The sequence below is a fragment of the Corvus kubaryi genome, unplaced genomic scaffold (assembly GCF_017639235.1).
Source record: "Corvus kubaryi isolate FWS band 111438036 unplaced genomic scaffold, C.kubaryi_AGA036_p1.0 132, whole genome shotgun sequence".
In the NCBI taxonomy this organism is placed as follows: Eukaryota; Metazoa; Chordata; class Aves; order Passeriformes; family Corvidae; genus Corvus; species Corvus kubaryi.
Genome location: NW_024580666.1, coordinates 4,414,839 through 4,431,655, shown reverse-complemented (window position 1 = coordinate 4,431,655; position 16,817 = coordinate 4,414,839).

Here is a 16,817-nt window from a genome sequence, read left to right as displayed (position 1 = left end):
TCATTTTAAGCTTTTTCTATATGTAGAGTACATCAAGTGTCATAATCAAACTTACTTTTATGAATCTTCAGGTTTGAGTATGATTTTGAAATGTCAAATTAGCATATGACCTTTGCTTGTATTTTTAAACTTCTGTGAAGTAAAAAGAATTATACCAGCAAGATATGTTTTTGGAATAATGATTGCTAGGCATGTACTCCCGTGGAAACAGCAAAACTTCTTTTGCAAGATTAAACATTATTAAAGAAGTGAGTAGGTCATACCTCTTCATAGCATTCAGCTTGGATAGGTGTCAGCAGCAGTAAAGGGTTGACTTTTTAAAATAGATTTCCAAACTACATAAACAACTGCAAAGTTACAGGAGATAAATGCTACTCTGCCTTGATAATTGCATTCATTAGCCTCAACATACCATTTAAGACTTGGCTAGTGCTTGTTTTGGGTTGGACATAACAGGAAGAGAATGGAAGGTGGCTAGAGAATAGCCAAGGGATGAGGTATGTTCCAGTTGCTGAAAGAAGTCTTGTGGTGTCCCAGCTGGCAGGTTTTTTCATAGAATCATAGAATAGTTTGATTTGGAAGGGACATTTCCAGGTCATCTCGTCCAGCCTCTCTGCAATGAGCATGGACATCTTCATCTGGATCAGGTTGCCAAGAGCCCTATCCTACCTGACCTTGAATGTTTCCAGGGCTGGGTCTGCCAGTTTTTTGTAGAGAGAATTCTGTATGTGCATGTGTGCGCATGCAAAGCTGACCTGTTGGAGTAGTGTAAATCAGTGGTATACAGTGCTTTGAATAACAGTGATATGTGCATTGCTAGAAGTTAATATCACCATATTTTTACTTGTCAGTGTCCTAATGTTACCAGTTTATGGGAAAAACATACTATTTATTTGGTTAGAGATGCCCTAGTACCATACCTGGTTTGAAAGCTTGCCTGGGGCTGTGTGATAGATATGCTTTTGCTTGGTATTCTTCTGAAAGCACAACATTGACACTGATGAGTGAACAGCATAGCAGCTGCCAAGGTGTGTTCCCATGACCTTGGCCACATCTCAAAAGCATGGGAAGCACACAGAAGGTTGGGCAGGTGCATGGTTCCACGGGTTCTTTGGCAGCTTCAGTGTGCCTCCACATCACTAAAATGTCATCAAAGCTGCTCTGATGAGGCTGGGTCACCTTCCTGGGCCTAGCTATGAGGACTTTCATTGCTGGCATAAAGGAGTTGAGGTTATCACCTTGTCAGGGTTGTTCTTTGAGTAGACTGAAAATTTTCTAAAGAAAGTTGCTTTTTACTTGCAAACATTTTTTACTCAACTTGCTGAACACTCCTGGTGTGCTGCAGAGCCTGGACTTTCAGCGCTGGGTCTGAGCCTGCCAAATGGGATTAAAGAGTTATGGGCTGTGCTCTTGAGGGCTGATTCAAAATTCTTCTGGTATTGAGACATCCAGGCATTCTTGGAAGCACTTTGGCTGCCAAACTGCAGGCAGAGCTCTGTAGTGGTCCTCCCTTCCTGCTTTTTGGCTTTTTAGCTACCTGTCAGTCTTACAAAAAGAAGGGCTGGGAGGCACTGTTGACACTGGGGTTTTGACACTGAAATCACTGTGGTTTCTTAAGAAATGTGGCATTTTTCATCTTTTCCCTGTGATGACAAAATCTGAAATTTCTATTACTCATTTCAGAGCATTTTTATATTTCAGTTAGTTTACATTTACTTACAACAAAGTAGGTCTGACTTTCCATAAGCTCCGGTTTTTGCTGCTTAGTTCTTGTTCCTTCCTCCTTTTTAATTTCTCAACTGGTTTGCTTCAATCTAATATCCATTTACACATTAGTAACTTTATTTTGTTATTTATTTGTTATTGGAGGTGCCTTTAGATTTCTTTTAACTGTTGGGAAGGCTTGGCTGTAAAATTGCGTGGTTTGAATTTGTTTGTTACCTGTTCCCACAAACAACTGTGCATAACAGAGTGTGGCATGGGATTGGAGACATGGATCTGGAGGTTAGGGAGGAAAGAGGGGCTGCTTAGTAAATGTCAGCAGGAAGATGGGAAACTGTGGCAATAGCGAAATTCACTGCTGCCACGAGAACATGAAAATGTGAGAGAAAGGTGTGATTTCTCTGTTACGTTGCCTAAATTGTAAGTAAAAAAGTTAAATAGGACAACAGTACCGTAGCAAGACTACTTTCCATAAGGGGAATTCTTTTTATCAGTTCTCTGGTGCTACCTGTTTGATAAGAAAACAACAGAGTGAGGCCTCGTTGGATGACCTTAATGGAAAGGATAGCAGCTCTGAGTGAGTACAGGAGCCTTTTTTCAGATCAGCTAGGGAGATAGTATTCATGTTTAAAATACTACTACTAAAATGCTGCGAAGGCAAATACTTGAGTAAGATTTTTTCCCCCTGATGTTCAATATGCAGTGGCATGTCTTCTTTTTTCCCATGTCAGTAAGTAAATGGTCTTAAAATAAAGTAGCATTATTGCTTATCACTAGTTGGAATATTTGGCACCCTTATTCAATTTTCCTTTTCTTGTGTAAAACCCAAACAATAACTTCTGCTGAGGGAGAGGGAGGTCAGACATTCTCATTTTGTCTGTAACACTGCCTCCATTTGCCTCATATTGTGGAGCCTACAGTCCTCTAAGGACCTGGGATCAGTGGAATACTCCTCACTGTGGCCTGTCTTAGACCTCCTCTTTATTCCCTTCTCTGTCCTTCCTTAAAGAGTATTTCTTTAACATGTACTGTCTAACAAAATGAGGGTCTGCAAAGAGGAAGTAACAGATAAAGTGGAAAACAGTGCCCAAAATGCAGTGGAATGATGAGGATTGTAACACTTCACAGCTAGTGCCACTGCAGTGCTCATGCTTCTCTAAACCATTGCTATGGACCAGCTCATACACACGTTTGAGACTTTACAATCTGTAAAGATCCATCTCTTCTCCTTTTTGGAGATGGAGATATTTTTCAACTCAGAAGAGTGGGTGCAGTTCCCCTGGTCAGCATTTTTAACACAGCAGACATTGCACACTGCTGGTTACAGGTTAATTGCAGAATTGTACAAACATCTGAACTTAATTTCTGGTCTTTTTTTCAGCACAAAGCATAGCCACACACTGGCTACTATGTGGAAAATGAACTGCATCCAAGGTAAAACCAGCACAAAGGCAGAAATAAGTTAGAAATTTAAGAAAAGCTAATTGTGTAATAGGCTAAAAATATCGGCATCATGGGTGATGATTTTACCGGGATCATTAACTGAAGTTTGTAGCTAAATTTTACCAGTTTATTTAATAGCATTGTCTTGTAACAGCTATATGCTATTAATTCAGGAGACAACTTATTGGAAATATTTTTATGACACCGTTACTGCCCTCACACTATTCCGTGTGTGTTTTAAACAATTTTTATCTTTCATTACTCTGTGCACTCCGAAAGTTAGCTGAGTTCAGAAAGAAAGTATGTGTCCTTTTCTGAGGTTCATGGTTCATCTATTGGTTCATATAACTTCAAAAAGATAGTTATGACATAAAAATTACATTTTTCCACATCAAAGTGACCTGTCAAAACTTCTGTTGAAAATTTTATGAGGCCTACGGCCTAACTTATTAAAAAAAACCAAGAGAGTTTAGATTACGAAGAGCTATTTTTGACCAAGTAAACTGGCAGGCAAAGTTATGAGGATTTCTAAATTTCTAATAAGGTCAAGGAAGTGCAGAACATAAGAGGAGTCTAAATATAATTACAATTTTCACTGCATGATGCAACCCACATATATATTATTTTTTTGGTCCTGTGCTCTTCAAGGTTAATTGGGATAACCCTCAAAGTAAAAAATGCCACAGGAATCAACGATGTTAACATTACCTCTAGCATTATAGGAGGAAACTTTCTGGTTTTACAGTGCTGAAAAGCCTCATTTACAGAGACTGGGAACTGTCTCACACAACAATTTCATTTTGTTGATATAATCGTGGCTTTGTATAGCCATTTACATAATGACATTATAGGTCTGTAAGAGAAGTAGGATTATATTATCCCATAACAAAGTTACTGAGGTTTTGGTATAATACAAAGACTCTGCTTTTACATATGAAAATCAATGTTCTTTAAAGGAAATGATTTACCCATTATCATGCTGCTCTTTTTAAGGTCTTAAGTAGACCTGCATAGCCTAGGCCTTTTCCTGACTGCTGGTGATAGGCGGCAATTTCACTCCAAGTCACTGTGGTGAACAAACTCTTCTTTCACATGAGTAGCTTGTCTATTCCTCTTCTCCGTGTATATTTAGGAGGAGGTGAAGCACAACAAAATTGAGTATGTGGCTTTGTCACACATCTTCCTTTACAGGAGGATTTGCTTAATGTACACAGTGTGTGCAAAAGAGGAAGATCTCTTAGAAATTCTGAAAGGAGTCATGGGCAGTGAATAGTGATCGGACAGTGGGATGGTTCCTTTGAAGGGGGGATGCCCTTCCTTGTAGTTGATCTCTCCATAGTGGTGAGTACTCTGATTGGAAAAGTTGCATCAATAACAGGAGATTCATTTAAAAGGAAGATGTTGCCTCAGAGTTTTTAATTCTCAGTCATAAATCTTTTCCAGAAATCGAAATAGCTCTCTCAGTTTTCCAGATCTGTTCATTATGCAAAACCTCTTTGATGATAGTACTAGCAAAAGCAAGGGAAAATAAATCCAAATGCACTGGTAGAGTAAGACTCCCTTTTCAGCCCAAAGATGTGAGACAATATCTGTTATCTTCATCATTTTTTACTGTCTAGCCCTTTATGAAATGCTTACCCACTGAAGATGTAATAGTTTTCATTTAAAATCTTGGTACTAGATATTTAGTTTGAGACCAGCTGTGACACTTAAGTATTTCCTGCTTTGATGAACCAGATGATGAAATAATCTAATTAGTCTCCTCATGAGAAGCAGTCAGAAGTATGATAGCTTTCCTATTTAAGAATCAATATAATGGCAAGATGGTAAAATCTGGCAGGGCATCTGTAATATGAATGCTTTATTATGAAAAAATGAAAGCTTCATACAGATTTGATTACAGAGGATTACTTATCTTCCTTTGCAATAGCCAGGGATTAGCAAGCAGTCCTTATTCTTCTGCATACTCTATGTGTTTGTGAGAGAAAGGAGTATGTGGGTGAGATTTAGAGATAAAAGTATTTAGTTTTACTTCTCTGAGTGGGTACTATAGGTGATTATTTCATTTTTGCAAGACCTTTATTCTTCCATTTCTTCATAGCAGGAGTACACGTGATGGTCCTCAGCTAGTATGAGCTTGGGAATTTTCTTGGAAGTTGATGAAATGGTGGTGCTAGATTACACAAACAAAGCCTTTGCCTGACACCTTCTGGTGTCCACTTTTCTCATCACTGATCATCCATTCTGTGAATTTCTCAGCTTATTCAGATTGTAGAAAACAACAGATAGCTCCCTATAAGGCAGGCGTAGTATTTTCTAAACCATCTGTGACTATTTTTTGACTCATTTTTTCCATGTAATCCCAGCATTTCTACTCACTGCATCAGACAGAGCTCCTTCCATGTCTTACAGGGTGTAGGTTGCGGACGGGTTCGGTCGGGACAGTCGGACGTAGACGGTGACGGAGAGATCTCTATAGGCAGGTCTTGGGACACAGTCGGTTTATTGTAAAGGCGTGGGTATAGGGGCACTGCTCAGAGCTGCCTGACTCAGCTCTGAGCAGGCCCAAGAGAGTAAGCAGGTGAGAGAGAGAGAGAGGGTGTAAGAGCAAGAGTGGAAGTAAGGAAGGAAAGGAGTGAATAGAAGAGAGAATGTCTGAAGTCCTGGTTACAATACAATAAATCATCTTCTGTACTGAATATTCTAATTCTCACTAACCAATCTAATACAAGATACAAATCCTATAGCATTTACATACAGCCTATAAGAGTTCTTATATTACCATAGAGTGTTACATCTTAACTTCTAAAAACTACTCTTTGGACCCCTTCTGCTGAGCTAGTAGGGTCTGCTCTGACCCTTGGACCTGTTTGCAAGCAGAGGGTATTGTTCCATCAAGAGGGGATTATCTTCAGTGGCCATACCATTGTTTTCTAGTTGTTCAGTAACTAAGACCTGGTATTTCAAAAGTGGCTTTCATTTCGATGTTGCCTGTAGTTTTCATATTCCCAAAATCTTTTGTCAGGCAATCATATTTACAAGGTTTTCCTGTTTCATCTTCCCCAACACAGGGGTATCAAACCAAACCATAACTGCCAGCTACATGTGTTTTAATTAACTCCTTGCCTTGAAGGAACTGAGATGCTGATATCAGCTAAGGGTATTTGAGTTCCCCATCTTGTGAACATTATGGCCTCGTGTTATAATCCACATTGATAACCCACATCCTTTAGGAATGAACTACAGCTGCTCTTGACATCTAACATTTTTAACTTCTTTTGTATCTTTTATTGACCCCTAGAAACATCGCAGACCACAATTTTAGAAATATTGAGCTAATTATCTAACAATTCTTACTTATAGGTCACATGGTCTGTTGGAGTTTGATAGCACTTTCACCTGCAGATGTTCCCTTTTTTTCTGCTTGTCCTAGTATAGCATGCTCATGTTGAGATATAAATCTCTTTAGATTGAAAAAGGCAAATAAATCAGGTGTCTTTCTAAAAGCAGCCAGAGCATTTATCTACCTCAGTTGCAAGTATTCCATCTCTACATAGCAGAGCTCTATGTCTGGGGAGAGCTTAATATCAGATACAGTTTTCCCACTGGATGGGGATCTTTAATGTATCACTTGTGAGTAGTAACTCTCTTTGCTGACATTTACAGTTGCTGTTGATATTTCTTACCTCCTAATGTTTCCAGACACAGCCTTCCAGGAGGGCCTAAGCCGACTCAGGCTGGGGGCACATTTGCCTCCTCTGGGAAGCTGTTCTGCAGTTTTGAATATCTAAGCTATTCATAAAAAAGGCAGTGTGACTTTGCTAGTCCTCAAGAGTACATCTGTCTCACTGACTCACCACAGAGATGCTGAAAACAAATATACTTGCCAGTCCTGATAGTGGTGCTTGGCTTGTTGGCTGTTTCATGCAGTTGGAAGAACACAGCCAAGCCTTCTCAGGAAGGGCTTTGGGCAGACAGGTCAAGATGGCAGAGGCACCCAGCCAGGACAGCAGCTCAATGGGAGTGAGAGCTGTGCTGCTGCATCATCTGGTTCATTAGAGGATGAAGCATTTAATTATCACAGCTGGTGTCATAGTGAATCTCTGGTACCTTGGAGAAGAAAGAGAATTGTTGAGTATGACCAACATGGACTCTAGGAAGAGATGACTGGTAGCATGCAATGAAGGAGCTTTTATGAGGCTATCTAAGATAAGAGTAAAAAGTCTACATAAAGTTGGAATTCCAAAATAATGGCTCAGTATAAAGCTTAGGATTCCAGGTGAAAAATTGTAATGCATGCCAAGGTTATATCAAAAAGGTAGGCTCCAGTACTAACCTTTAAGATATTTCATGAACTTTTGACTTGAAAATTTGACCAACGATGAAGATTCTCTTTAGTTTGAGAGGCCTGATCTAATTTCTGAGTTACTTTCTCTTCCCAGTTTTTGTTTACAGTATGCTTAGCCAAGCATGATGCAAAATGCTTAGCCATGTATAATGTAAAAGATCAGAAAGGCAATTCAGGCCTTTAGCTGTTGTTTTTAAAGAACCACCTTTTACATGTTTATTACCTAGTAAGGGACTGAGAGTCATGTGTGCTAAGTCACTTTTCTGGCTTGTTTACTCCATCTTTGGGAGCATGACTGTAGGTGGAGAATGAAAATGGAGAGTTCAGAACCAGATGAGAAAAAGCAGTGACTATTTCAAAGCATGGCAATGAAGAAGAATAATATCTAAAATAATGTCATGATCTCCTATCTTACCTAGCATGTTCTTCTAAAACCCTTTTTTTGTGGCAGGGGTGGCTGTTAACTGAAGAAAAGCAGCAAATTCTGCAAACCACTGATGGTGGCACTAGAGCCCTATCCCTCTATTCTCTTCCCCAGGAAGCTAATAAAGAACATCAAAATTAGATGTTATCAGGCCATCAAGAATTAACAACATGCAGCAGATGGTAACACCTACCCTTTGCTATGTACCTAATTTTAGCCCAGACTATTTACCAGCAAGTTGTGGCAAAGGTTAAGGAATCCAGCGCCGAGCAGTGGGAAGCGAGTAGAGGCAGGAGGGAGCAGAGAGGTTTTCTCTCACTTCTGGCCCTCTTTCAGATTGTCATTTTAATCAGTGGCTTTGCACACCATGACTACCCTCAGTGAAATGAATGGAAGTGTTTCCTTCAGCCTCGAACTATCAACTGGTAAACTGCCAGTTGAAATCTATGACATACCCCAAAAAATGGAGCTATATTTCATGGCAGAAATTTAGCTATCGCCCTGAAGGTGTTATCATGGGAAATGCAATTACATTATGTAGTGTGAGTGTGGGATGGGCACATGTGCTTATGGATGCACATATGTATTTCCACTCATCATATTTTGTCCTTACCTCTGCTTTATTTGCTTTTCTTTCCTGACACTAGCAACAGTGTGATTTAGGACACTGCATTGATGCATGTTGGGTCTTACAATGGAATATCTAGACTGAGAGCATGTCTTCACCACAGGCTTAACTCAGGCTCCCACCTACATTTTAGTACAAATCTCTCTGTCAGCAGCACACTTAAAAGTTTCACCTGGGCTTATGTGAGCTCTGAACAAATGTTTGCTGGCCCAGTGAGGGGCACAGTCTAAAGTCAAGGTCTCTGCTGAAAGGTGACCCAACTCAGCAATGCAGCCTGTCTAGTGCAGGGAATGGCTGAAAAGTGCTGGGCGAGAAAGAAAGGAAGACATCAGGATTTCTCCACCTGGAATGAAGGATGCCACAGTCAGGGTTAGCAGACCCTGCACCATATGTCTTTGAGACCAGGTGGTCTGGTTTCTCAGCTGGAGGAGAAGCAAGTGTCACTGCTGGAGGTGTCCACAAGAGATGCTGCAGCCCCCCAGCAAGTGGCAACTGGCATTTAGCAGCCTTATCTCTGTGCCCCTTCCCCTCACTGTTCACCGAAACCAGAGCACACCAACTGTGCAAGAGACTCAGCTCACAGGTGTGCACCCTCACATCCTACAGCACACGACTGCTGCCATGATGCTAAACGGGGGGCTGACTGGATTCCCTGTCCAACCAGCACCCTTTGATGTGTGTTTTCTTGCTCAGTCACTGCTAGGTCTTGTGGCCATAGGCTTAAATTTACCCATGAGTCCATACAGTGAAGACATGGGGAGGGTCTGCAGATCAGAAGAGACCTGAAAACTTCTGAACGAGGATGTAAGCAATGGGAGAATTTTCCCCAAAGCACTGGCAGACCTTCCTTTGCTCTGCCTTTGAGATGATCATGTATAGATTTAATTTATTTTTGTTGAATTGCCATATCACAAGCTGTGTTTCCTGGTGGGAAGTTCCATACACAAGATGTTTAAAATGTTTTTCTGCTGTGGATGCTTTGTGTAAACAGCATTTCAGTGACAGACAAACTGCCCTGAGTTGCACAAGTGAATAAAAATTACTTGAATCCCTGGTTCTGATATACTAACTGCTGTGAGTTTTCTGTATTTTGTGCCTGGTTTGAAGTGCCTGAAAGTTATTGGAGTTTATATTTATTATTTAACAGACTTCATCTGGGAAGACAGCTCTGACCTCTCTCCACTATGTTTTTCAAGAATAAAAAGCTCACAAACCTATTCATTTTGAAAGTTATATTAATGGAAAAAGGACTGTTGAATTTTTTCTAAGGTTGAGTTTTCACATTTACAGTTTGAAAGCTCATTCATAAGGAATCATTTTTATTTATAGAACTGCTGCCAATTTCACAGGTACAAGCATTAAATTTGTATATGGAATGCAAATGTCTATTTGTGAGTAGTCAAAATCTGAAATGATGATTGTATTAGTTAGGTAACGTATAATTTGTTACCCCTGAGTGAATATAGTAGCACTGGTCATTACAAAATATGCAAGAAACCCAGTAATGCCAACGATTGTTACATAAATGCTAACCTATGTGAGTATTTAAGAAGGACAGATGATTAATGAAGTAGCATAACTGTGTATCCCAGGATTCCCATAGCTTCAATATCCCTTCAGCTTGTATTTGCAGAACACCAAGCAAAATCAATTTCTGGGCAAATAATGCTATTACAATGGAGCACTGTTTTTTTCTTGTTAGCCGATACAAATAATAGAGAAGAGAAAAACCCCTAACTTTAAGGTTTCTTTTTCCCATACCCCTTTATTTATGATCTCAAGAAGTTAATAACTTCTAATAAATGCTATAAAAAAATCCAGTGATCCTATGGTATTTGATTCCATAGCAAACAAAGATGCATTTTTGCCTTTATCCAGCTGACTACACCATCTTTGGGCAATGAGCAGTGAGCCAGAGTCTGATTCGCTTCCTCAGAGCTGCCTTAAACTGCAATAAGCCTTAAAAAGAGACTTTCTAGCACTAGCAGTGTTGAAATTAAACTTTCAGAGTATTCATTCAAGTTTAAAGTTTGAGTATCTTGACACACAAGAGACAAATGCCCTTTCTCTGAAGGACTTTATTCTGAAGCATGCTCAGGAACTTGCAACAGCCTTGAGTTAATTGAATGTAGTGTATGAGAGAAGTGTAAGGTAGCATCCAGACACAATACAATATATTCAAGTGTTTGTCCATATGTAAGTAGTTAATTGATTGTGCTGCTATGAAGCACAATTCAAGGTTTTTGTATTATCTTTAGTACAAAGCTGTACAATTACAAAATCATACGGGTTGCAAAATACATTTAAGGGCAGGATAGGCTTAACTACTATGTTGGGAATGACAATGAATTATTTTTCCTCTCTTTATCCTACTGTACCCTTCACAGCTCAGGGACATCATCTGGTACTTGGTGAAATGCTAGTTCTATTCAGATTTTCTGCTAGGAGGATTGATGATAAAAGAAATTGTGTGTGGTTTCCAAGGGCATGCATTCATGTTAAATATGTTTCACGTTTAGAGTCTTGATTCTTGACCAGTTCCAATCATTCATGTATTACGCTTTAAGCCTCTCAATAATATGTAGATGTTAAAAAAAAACATACAAAAATTCTATACAGGGCTTAGCATTTCTGTCCTCTCTTTCTAAACCTTTCAAGCACCTTTTCTACATGACCATGAAGTCTTTTAGAAACTTACATAAAAGCTGAAATTCTCCTGGAAATCATTATTTAAGGTCTGGCTAAGTGCTGACATTTCCAGAATTTTAATGAGATTATCAGAGTTGGATTCTCTTTTTTCTTCTGTCCAAGCATCCATCTGGACCTTGTGAAGCTCATGTGAACATAGATTTGAAAGTAACATCTTACATTCCCTTTATTTAGGTCAAAAACCCCCATAAAAACCCCACAACAAATTGGAGGGGTCTTGCTGGGCTAGAAATACTGTATTTTTTGGATTGGATTTCCTATTTTTTCTCCTGTTCACCATCCATGCAGCTGCACTAAATGAGGAGCAACCTGAGGCAGCAGGCAGAGGGCAGACAGGACCACAGGGTGTGTGGATACTCTACCAACCTCTGTCACCCTTGTGATACAGTGGTGAGGAGGGGATGAAGGGATCAAAGAGAAGATTTTTGTACATTCATGAAAAAGCTAAACCTCATTAAAGGCATATGGCATTTCTAGTAGCCAAGCAAATGACATAAGCTTGCTTTACCCTCATTCCTGTGCAAGCACAGATACGCCTCAAAATGTCCAATTTGTGTGTGTGTGTAGCTGGGGGAAATGACATAATGTAAATTTTATAATTGTAGCTATAGCCTAAAATGGTGAGGTAGCTACAAATATTGTCATCCAGGATTTGGCATCTTAATCCCTTGCTATTTAAGGCAGACAAAAATGTTTGTGAAATGTCTCAAAAAGCCATTATTTTTAACAAGTGACAGGCTGAAGCTAAAACATAATGGCCAGGAGCTTTTTAGCAAAATAAATAACATGATGTTATTAGTATGCATGTTAGATAGGAAATACTTCCCAGGAACAACTATTTGAGGGTATCCCATTGGGAAAGTAAAATTATTGTGAATTTTGAGTAGCTTTGTGAAAGGAATTTCCATGCAGAAGAACTTCGATTACTTTATCTATCTTATCTATTCATTAGATGTATTCTGTCTGCATAGAACAGAATGTGTATAGATGTATTTATAGAGATACATATATATTTCTGCATATACCAGACTGAAATGCCTTCTGCATGTTCCGTTATGGAGCCTGTATCAGCTAATCTCCCTGAGACTGCCAGTGCCATGGTTTCCTCAATGCATTAAAAAAGAATACAGATTGCATGCCACTGTATGTGTTCTTAGATTTCTCCTTTGAATTTGATAGGAAGTTATGGGTTTTCACGTTAGTGCTGAGACCCTAAAGCACTGTACACATGCTGACAAATGCCTCAGACCTAATGAGACAGGAAATTGAGAAGCTGAAACGGAACAATAAAGGAAGAAAAAACACTGATGCTTGCCTGATCCTGGAAAATGACTGTTATGTTCTATTACAGAAATTAAAATAACTTTGGCAAGGATTGACTACTGAAGAAAAGTAGACATGGGACTAAACCTAGGGTAAAAGAGCAAAACCAAAACATCATGTCAAACAAAAAGCCTTTGGAAGAGAAGAGACACCAATCAAGATACAAATTCAGTTTTAAAAGTATTTTTAATTAAAATGTTTCATTTAATATGGACAATAATACAAGAGAATTATAGCTGAACTTCAAAGCAGGAGAGCTTCTAGATGCTGGTTAAGGAATTATGATTTATATTATCCAAAATTAACACAGCTATAAAGATGTCTATCTGTTAGCAGTTTTGAGAATGCATCTACCATTTTGGTGCCTAAGCATAATTTTCTCTTTTTATCTGGTGTAAAAGACAACAACCAAGGATCTGTGGAGAGTTCTCATTTTTTAAGGGTGTTCTGGTCCAAATTGTTTGACACAGCCACCTGCAGTAATTGCCCAGCCTGGCTATTCATTAACCATTTGTTGAATTTTGTTTCCATGACAACTTCCTATATTATACTGTCTCAGAAACTCAGTAGAATACAGACATCAACTTAAAACACCTAAATGTTTCTCTGAGTTGCATCTCTTGTTTCCTTGGCAACTTCCTCTCAAGTCACCCTAGGATATTTCAAGGCACCTAAGACAACTTTCATTGCATTGATCTTTTTAATGAATTTACACTGACCTGCAGTATACACATTGTACCAAACTTAAAATATTAGATGACAGAATCTTTATTGATTTTATTCAAATGCTGCTTCTCAGCCGAAATCCAATTACTTTGCCCAGTGCGTACATTTTCCCGATTAAGGCTGCAAAAACAATGCTGTAAGGCGCTATCTATACGTATGCAGACCAATCTGAAGATTAAAAACAACTTTGTGTACCAAGTACAATATTTCTGACAGAAACAAGGGCGCGTTTTTGCTGCTCTGGAGTAATGTGTGATTATTAAAATAAATTCTAATGAGAAAAGGTAAATGCAGAGGAAATCACAAGAAGTGTTGGCACCCGTGTTATTTTTGGTACATTGCAAACGCAGTAGTTAAAGAACTCATAGCACAAGAAAATCATCCCAGATGCTAAATCCTACCCTTCAGCCCTGAAGAAAAAAAAGCAGCTAACACTGATTCCATGCTGGTCACAAAATTTGGTGACTCAATGGGTCTTCCCTAATTCTGCACATGCTTTTCCTATCTTGGAGCAGTGTAAGAGGCTGAAACAAACAAGATGAGTCGTGTATCTTGATTGCAGTCTCTTCCTCCAAAGTCCCTTAAGGAAAGAATGGCCAGTTCTGAGCACATACTTCACCTCTACAGTGGGTAAAGACCATTTTCATCTCCCGCTTTTCTCCTTTCACAGTGACTGGTCCCACATTGGTGTCCCGGATTTCTCCTTTCACATTGACAGCCTAAGGTAGTGAAACCAGGATCTGCCATATATGAATGGAAAAGTGGAAACCAGACCAGACCCTGAAAATTAATCTCTTCTGGAGATAAAAAAGGACTGAAAATCTAAGATTCTCACACTAGAGTCTTATCCCTACTTGCATTATTTAATCCTACCATACTTGGTTTCTCCAGTGTAAATCCATATCCTATTATTTTAAATCTGACCCACCTTCTTACATTGGCATCTGCTCTTTGCTGACCTCAACCCTGTGAGACGATGAGCCTAGGGAATAGCTCGGAGGGTGGCACAGCGTCTCATTGCTCACAGCCCTTGGCAGGCGAGTCACAGCAGCTTCAAGGGAGAAACCCTCACTCTGAGGAGCAAGCTCTAGGCTTAGGTGGTAGAAGTGTCAGCAGAGGTGAAGAAGCAGGAGGGACTCTCCCTATGGGCTCCCCAAGCAGGTTTATTGCAGGCGAAGGGTCCAGGGACAGAAAACCAATTTCACAAGAGGGTCCAGGGATTTTATACTCAGAGAAAGAAAGGCGGGGATAATGGTAACAGCCAATCAGGTAGGGTGATAGGGGAGGGATTAACAAGGAGGTAACCAATGGGGGTAACTCATAGGAGGAGTCAGGAACAGTCTACCAATGGGGCATCGAGTAACACAGAACGTTCTATAACTAATACATATTCAACTAAGGAGATAAATATTTACAGACTTATGTTTAAAACTAGGAGGGGAAAGCAATAACCAATCAACTCTTGACAACCAAATTAAAGAAACGAAGGGCTATGGGAACTCACCCTAACCAGTTATCTCAGACATCAGTGCCCGACCTCCAGGTCTCAGATGCTGTTCTTCTCTCTGAAGTCATGCTTGCTACAGCCACTCAGACTGCAACAACCCTTGTTTAGCATCTTCTGATTTATCTCATGGCGTCCTTTTACCTGGTTTACTGAGCAGGCCTCACCCTAAAATAGAACTATAACCAAGCAGACAACACAATAACTTCTTCACAAAGGTGCAATAGCTCTTCTTACGTGGCAAGGGCCACTTCCTCCTCTGACCGTGTGTTAGGGAGATGAGTTGGCTCAAGCAAGAGCAATTTTCCAGGTGTGTCTGGATCTGAGGTTTTAATCTGAACCAGTTGGCCTTACCCAGGAAAAGATGTCTGGGGTCTCTTTTGGTGAAGACCATTTAAGTCTAGATCCAGTGTGGTGCACATGAGATCCAAAGGAAGGGAAGAAGCAGTGGAGGACAAGGACCGTGTTTTTACTGCTGTGCAAATTGGCTGTCACGGTGTCAATAAACAACACTATTGGTTTAAAAGAAATAGAATTTCTGCTGACAAAACGATGAATGAAGGATGTTTTAAGAGAGGAAAGAGAGATTTTACTGTTTTGAAGTTAAGCTCAATGCTTAGGAGCAGCCTGAGAGGATATTGACTACTTTAAGCACTCATAAAGCCTAACAAACAGAGCCTTGTATCACAATACTGCTAATTGACAAATGTCCAACACTTGAATATAAACATTTGAGGCATACAGTTATATATAAAAACTAAGCAGCAATGGTTTCATAAGAGGTAACTGGAGATTATTAATTCACACCTTAAAAAAAAGAATTAGTGAGCTGTTTGTCTAAGCCAGAATGATCATCCCTCTACTGTGTGTCTGCTGCTTTCTTCCTTTTGCCTGGCAGGAAATGATCCTTTGAAGACATAACAACTTGTCTAATTTACTGCATGTTAGAAGTCTCATTAAGTATAATAAATTATTAATTCCAAAGAGATTATGGTGGAGAGAATTTGTTGGATCAGAGCTACAAGTGTTAAGCCCTTCTGCAAAAACACCAGTTTACTGGGACATCAACCTAGACAGCATGATAGCTTTGGGTAGGATAAATAATAACATTTGTAAGGACCAAATTATATGATGTGTGTGTAATTTCAGGCAAACCTAAAGTGCTGGGCAATTTGAATGCTATTAAACTTCCTTGTCTCTTGAGATAAATGATGTATTTTTTTAAAAAAGAATTGCACATGCTCCTTTCAAATTTCAAATGCACTTCATAGTGTTTTGTAGATGACTTGCACTGCCAAGACTTGCTGTAATGCAGAATGCACTTTAATTAAGATTTTAATGGATGTCTTATGTCAGCATTCATGGTTGTAATATGCTGTTTTCTCTCGTGTTTTAGCCCAGTGGTAAAAGACTAATATTAAATTTTTAGTAGAAACTGTTCTTTGAAAGTATTTTTTGTTCTCGCTTTTATCAGACTAATTGTTCTTTGATGCAGAAATATTTCAGCTTTATTTAGGTGGGAGTATCAATGCAGGATAGAGTGTGATGCCTGGAAGGATTAAGACTAAGTTCAGGAAAGACTCTGAAAGTCTTTCCAGTGGTTACAGTTGGTTTTGGATCATGCTGAAGCAAACATTTTCAGATACTTTTCTCCAGTTCCACAGGGACACCAGTGTAATAGCAGGTTGTTAGTAAGCTATTTTCTTTGTCAAAATATATGATGCCAACATGTATCATTAGAAAGATTTTCTTGAATGAGATTATCCATTAGTTTTGTCATAGTCTAGCTCTGAGTAAGCAATGTAAATATGTGTGTTTGAAATAAAGGATGTTTGTCGTACATATGGAGTCAGTTTTTGAGATAATATCTTACTACACCACTGCTTTCAAATCCTTGACAGAACTGTGGGTATTTTTTAAGAGAAGGAAAAAAAGTAGAGGCTGATTTATTTACCCTGGAGACAGCTAAAAATCCCACAAGGTTAGAGAC